Source organism: Zalophus californianus, chromosome 15 (assembly GCF_009762305.2).
Source record: "Zalophus californianus isolate mZalCal1 chromosome 15, mZalCal1.pri.v2, whole genome shotgun sequence".
In the NCBI taxonomy this organism is placed as follows: Eukaryota; Metazoa; Chordata; class Mammalia; order Carnivora; family Otariidae; genus Zalophus; species Zalophus californianus.
Window position 1 is genome coordinate 24,147,498 of NC_045609.1, and position 6,614 is coordinate 24,154,111.

A 6,614-nucleotide genomic window follows, 5' to 3' on the forward strand; every position below is an offset into this window, starting at 1 on the left:
TTGTGCCGAGTGCTATCTACTCACCAAAACTTGGAGGCCCTGACTGAGAAAGCCACAGGGTTTTAACAGCTAGACTTGTCAGACGAAAGGACAAACGTTTTTAGATAAAACATATCACAAGTAATGACATTGGTTTCATGTTTTAAGCATGTTAATGGCAAATGGCTAATGCATGTGGTTTTGTACATGTCTTTCCATGTTGCATCTGTATCTTTGTCAATATAACAACATCTTACCTGGGTATAACACTATGTGATTTGGGTAACACATCATTCTTTTACAAGACTGTATTCTGAAAAGGTCAGCACTGTGTCAGCCCACCCACAGCCTCTTTTGTGGGGATCCACCCAGCCCATACTTCCTGCTGAAGGGGCAGGCCCAGACTGCCACGTTAAGTATTCAGTGCCCCACCTCCTCTGTCCAATGATGACTGGCCCCGGCCCAGGCCCCTGGGCCGACTGGACACACAGGGAATTACAGTCTGCCCTAAAAGATGGACTGGACCAATCAGATTCTCTCTTAAGGCCCTGAACTTGAAGCAAACATAGCCATCAATTAGTACTAGGACCAGAAGTAGACATGTAGTGTGTTGTCTAATCAGAGAAATCAAAGATCCATGAACTTCTGCAGCTGAACAGCCAGGAGCCTTTGTGATCCTAGAGTCACTTTTGAGCTCTGGGCTCCTTGAGGCCAAGACTTAATATGGCTCCTGTTCTTGGATTTCCATGAAAATTCCTTTATCATTTAAAAATAATGTGACAGGGTGCCTGAGTGACTCAGCCAATTAAGAGGCTGACTTTTGATTTTGGCTCAGGTCATGATCTCAGGGTCGTGAGATAGAGTCCCACTTAGGGCTCCACGCTCAGCGAGGAGTCTATTTATCTCCCTCTCTCTCTCCCTCTCCTTCTGCCCCTCACCCTGCTTGGGCTCTCTCTCTAAAATGATTAAATAAACCTTTATAAAGAAAGAAAGAAAGAAAGAAAGAAAGAAATATAATGTGACATAATACAATATGCTAAAATCCTTTGTCTCCAGCTGACTTGAATGACTTACTATTCCTCGCACGAAGAAGAGCCAGACTGAAAACAATGAGAAATTAAAACTGGGTCCCAGCTGAACTCCTTCCTGGGCCATGAAGCCTTCTAGAGAAATCATGAGAAGAAAGACAAACTGGCAATGTCTTAACCACTACTGGGAGGGCAATAGAAACCAAAAAAAAAAAAAAAGGGAACCGAAAACCTTTAAAGACGACTTGGAAAATGTGTGCGTGTTGAGCCCCGCTTTGAGTATATGGTGACTTATAGAACCAACACCATGAATGGAGAAGACACGGCCTCCTCAAGCTCTCTCCCATGAGCGAGATGTAGCATTTGAACAACCAAACTTAAAATAGATGACGAGTGACCAACTGCTGGTGATGAGATATACTAAAGGCACAGGAGTCACAAGTGATGGAAGCCAGGTCACAAGAAAAACAGGATCGGAATTGAGGCCACCTCAAAAGCAGGTGCTCAGTGTAGGGCGTGTCTACATGGCCCTAGTTTTTGTTTCCACTCGGCTTTGGAAACTAAATGACACTGCTCTCTATTTAAAAATGTAAATGTATTGGGTCATATAGACTGTGTCTAAATAAAACACAGTTTCCAAATATCGCCTCAATGGTGGTATTCCATGGCCAAAGATACTTCATGGCTTGGAGTTAAATACAGTTTGGCCACTATCTAAATATTCCAATTGATTTAGAAATTGAATGATTATCGTGCTTGATCCATGAAGACATTCTAGTAGTTTAAAAACTAAACTGTAAATTGAAGTTTTCACTACTCAGATAAATTTTTTCTATGCCTGCATTATATTAATTGTGTCTTCTTGTCAAGGGGAAGCAGTGTGGTGATGTGGCTAAGTTACAGACTTTGGAGACAGACAGGCTTGAGTTCAAATCCAGATTCAATGACTTTCTAGTTATGTCGCCTTGGGCAAGTTTCTCCTGCAGTGTCTTTATTTCTCAAATAAGGATGATGATAATAATACTACATACCTTACAGGATGTTGTAAGACTTAAATGAATTAAGCTACATTAAATGCTTAAAGCAGGGATGCCTGGGTGGCTCAGTCGGTTAAGCGTCTGCCTTCAGCTCAGGTCATGATCCCAGGGTCCTGGAATCAAGTCCCGTATTGGGCTCCCTCCTCAGCGGGGAGTCTGCTTCTCCCTCTGCCACTCCCCCTGCTTGTGTTCCCTCTCTCTTTCTCTCTCTCTCTCTGACACATAAATAAATAAAATCTTGAAGAAAAATGCTTAAAGCAGTCCCTGGCCCATACGAAATAATCTAGAAATGTTTGCTTCTATTACTTGTATTATCTTCATTGAACTCACAAAGTAAATCATTGAGGACATGGAAATATTGTGCTTGGTGTGTACTTTTGTAATTTTGTTTAAAACTCACAAGGGGAGGGTAGGAATTATCATCTCAATTTTACCTCGCAGATGCGAAGCATAGAAAAAAGTTAACTAATTTGTGAAAGGTTGCCTGGTTATTAACTGGCAGAGTTAGGATTCGTTAATTCACTCACTAATTCACTCAACATGTTTTTATTGAGCACTGGCTACATGCTATCCTAGGTGCTGGAACACAGAACCAAGCAGACAAACATCCCTGCTTTCGTTGAACTTACTTTCAACTAGGCGAGACAGTCAAAAAACAGGAGAAGTCAATAAAATGTACAGTAGGGGGGATAGTAGGGTGTTCTGCATAAACAAAAGCAGGCAAGAGGAGAAAGAGCATGTGTATGTGTTGGGGGGGAGGGTTGGAGTTCAGAATGCAATTATGGCTAGCATAGGTAACAAGGGATGGTCTTAAAAGGGGATGTTTGAAGAGAGGTTTGAGAGAGATAAAAGTTATGGGGTATCTAAGGGAAAAGGTTCCAGGCAGAAGAGAGAGCATGTGCAAAGGCCCTGAGGCAAGAATGTGCCTGGCATGTTTCAAGAAGAGCAAAAGGGCCAGTGTGGCTGAAGCAGAGCAAATAAGGAGAACAATAGGAAATGAGGTCGGGGAGGTCTCGGCTAACATTGGTAATTGTTCAAGAGAACCCTGCCCCATGTTCCTGTTAACTGGGGTTCTGCCTCCACAAAGTCAACACATCTTAAGAAGCCACTGATGGAAGATTCTCCCCCTTGGAAAGGCCATCTCACCTCCCATCCTCTCCATCCTGTAGAGAGGAAAACCCAGGCTTGGCATTGGCAGACAGGTAGTCCATCAGAACCGGAAACCACCTAACCAGCACCCCCTCAGCCCACTGGAAGCAACCATGACAGTGGTGCTCAGAGCCCTTGCAGAGATGTGCTGTGGTCTCTCTGAGCTCATCACCGCACCTCCCTAGGCAAGAGTTTCAATTCAAGGTCATTTTTGGTTCCTTTTCAGTAGCAGACTCAGAACCAGATCTATTCAAGTGTAGGAACAGTGCAGACACATTAATAGCCAGACCCAGTGGGGGTTTTATTTTCCATTTCCTCCTCCCTCATATTTATTTGTTTCTTCATCTCCTCTGCATGGTAAAGGTACCCCTGCAGGGTATTTTCAGATGAAGTCTGAGAAGGTAGGGTGGAGAATGGAAGGTGTCACCCTAGGTTGGAACCCACTGTCAGGCTCTCTGTAGTTGGGCTGCCTGGGTTCAAATCCCCATTACCCCATTTAGCATTGGGGATGATCATATCTGTTTCTAGTAAGCGTCTAGTGAGAATGGAATGAAATCATTGAATGCTATTGTAGAATTTAGCCAAAATTGGGGACCGCCTCCTATCCCTGGGGTGCTGTTGCAATGAGAAAGATGTTTCAGGACTCCTTAGAGGTATCCAAATGGTGTGGTTGTCTCTGAGTCTCCGCTTAAAGCATGATTCAGATATTTCCTGTGTCCTATATCCAGTAGTTCCTTTACTGAACATTCTCATCTTCCCCTGCTGGGTGGTCCCAGCCCCCCACGCTGATAAGCCTCTTGAGTTCTTAGAAGTAGCCACGGGGCAGTCTCAGCCCTGTCTGTGGTCTAGAGAAGCAATAGCCCCAGTACCTCCAATGGGGATGGGATTCCAACTGCCCTGACCACAGCTCCTGGAACAGACTCTGAGCTGTTCTTACGTCGTGAAGGGCGTTGAGGTATGTTTGGGAATTCTCTGGTAGAAATATGAAACAATAAGCAAGTGCTCTTTCTAGACAAAGAGGCCTTTAGTGAAAGAATCTACGGGGCTTATATTTTTCCTCCTTTGGTCGAATTTATCTTTTGGGAAAAGGACACACAGAATTTACTGAATGTTGTTCAGTAGTCGCAGCTTATTAACTCTATGTGTTCCTGTAGAAGGGAAAAAAGAAATCACTACACGGTTATGCCAGGAAGTCTCCCATGCCTAGGACATAGCAGACGGTCAGTGTTACTACTGACAGTGCTGTAAGTCAGTGAATAAATGACACATTAGTAACAGCTACCACCGTGCATAGGAACAGCCCAAACTATTGCCTTTGGATAATTGTAATTGAAAAAAGTGTCCTAGAAATGTTTCCGTAGCTCACTGATTTAAACAAATAATGTTTTCTTATTGGCTCAGAGCTCCATCTCTGAGATGACTTATCAGGGTTCCTGCCGAAGCTTCAACAGGAAGACCCCCTTCCGATTATGATTTTTTGTTCACGTAGCTCAGGCTCGTCATCACACAGGCTCAGGGTCAAATAGTAAAATGACTTTGACACAAACCCCTGAAATGTATTTAAAAGCCATAGAAAGGATTCCTCGCAGACCAGAAGCCAAGTGCAACATGGATGTTGACCCCCGGCTTATCTCAGTTGTAAGTTTAGATTGAGATGTGCCAGGACTTTCTGAAGGATGCACCACAGGACAAAAGAACCTGATTTAATGATACAGACCCACCAATCCCACTCCCCATGCTATCCCCAGAGACATGCCCACCAAAACGTGTGTGCAAGAGTATTCCTAGCAGCTTTATTCATAACAGTCCAAAGCTGAAAACAATCCAACATCTGATAGTAGTAGAATGCATTAATTGTAGTATATACGTTCAACAAAATACTACTCGAGAAATTATTGTTATACACAGCAACTTGATAAGATCTCAAAACATACTGAGGAAAAGAAGCAGAAACAAAAACATACACACTGTATGATTCCATGAGCATGAGGTTTCAAAGCAGTAAAACTAACCTACAGAGATGGAAATCAGTGGATCTCCACTGACCAGCTGGGGCAGGGAGGGCGTTAAGGAATCGGAAGCGTACAAAGGAGCCTGATGGTTTCTAGAGTATTCTTGATCATGATTTGGGTTATGTTTCCATGGGGTGTACATATGAAAAATTCACCTTCTGTGCATTTAGTATTTGTGCAATTTACTCTGCATTAAGTTATACCTCAATTTTAGGAAGGAAATAAGGAAATTTCCAAATAAGGAAACAAACAAAAAATTAAATCTAGAGATAAACAGGACTTCCGTTTTCTGGGTGGCTTCTCTAAGACTCTGGGATTGCAAACCTAAGAACTATGACTCCTCTGTGAGGAGAGAAAATGTGAATTCCACCTTTTTCTACACTACCCCAAGAGGGGTCCCCACGGCGACCTTCTGCGTTTCCCGTCGTACCTGAAAGGGAAACATTCACAATGTCCAGAGCCCTTGATGTCCTGCCAGTGAAGGAAGAGGATGCCCTCAAATTCCTTGCAGCAAGAACCCACTTGGGTGGCACTAACCTTGGCTTCCACATGGACCAGTACATCTGCGGAAGGAAAAGTGAGGGCATCTACAGCATACATCTGAAGACAACCTGGGAGAAGCTTCTGCCGGCAGCTCGTGCCATCTTTGCCCTTGAAAACCCGGGGGGGGGGGCTGTGAGCATCCTGTCCTCCAGGAGTCCCAGCCAGCGAGCTGGGCTGACGTTTGCTGCTGGCCCTGGAGCCACTCCTACTGCGGGCCGCTTCACCTCTGGGACCTTCACCAACCAGATCCAGGCAGCCTCCCCGGTGGCTTCTGGCGGTGACTGATCCCAGGGCTGAGCGACCATGGGAGTCCTGCGTGATCTCTACTTCGGTAGAGAGCCTGAAGAGACCAAGAGCAGGCCGCTGCTGGAAAGGAAGTAACCCTGGGGGAATTTCAGGGTGAATGGGCTGCTCCAGCTCCTGAGTCCCCTGCTACTCAGCCTGAAGTCGTGGCCCGGTCCAGAGTGGGGGCAGGTGCCCTCGGTAGCGACTCAGCAGTTCCCTACTGAAAACTGGAGTGCTCAGCCCACCGGTTCCCACTGCCCGGGCCACTGAATGTGGAGGAAAGACCAATGAGTGGCCTTAAGCTGCTCTTCCACAAAGGCAAGCAAAATGGAAATAAGGCTGGAAAAAAATAAACAGCTTCTAAAAGTTAAAAAAAAAAAATGTGAGTTCCTTACAGTTAGATTTATCCCAGGATTACGATGTGGGATATTTATTCATCATTAACCAGCATTATGGAAAGTTGTGTGTCAGGCAGTGGGCTAGCTGCTGGCAAGACGATGGGGAAAAGACTGTTACATCCCCACCATAGAAGACGGGGCAACAGTCCAGAAAGCAACTAAACACATTATTCTCTGATTCTG

General features: G+C 44.8%; 1 pseudogene; it reads left to right on the plus strand.

Annotated features, from left to right (window-relative positions):
• Positions 1-5,655: 5,655 nt before the first annotated feature.
• On the plus strand, positions 5,656-6,257 carry LOC113920592 (annotated as a pseudogene).
• Positions 6,258-6,614: the final 357 nt, after the last annotated feature.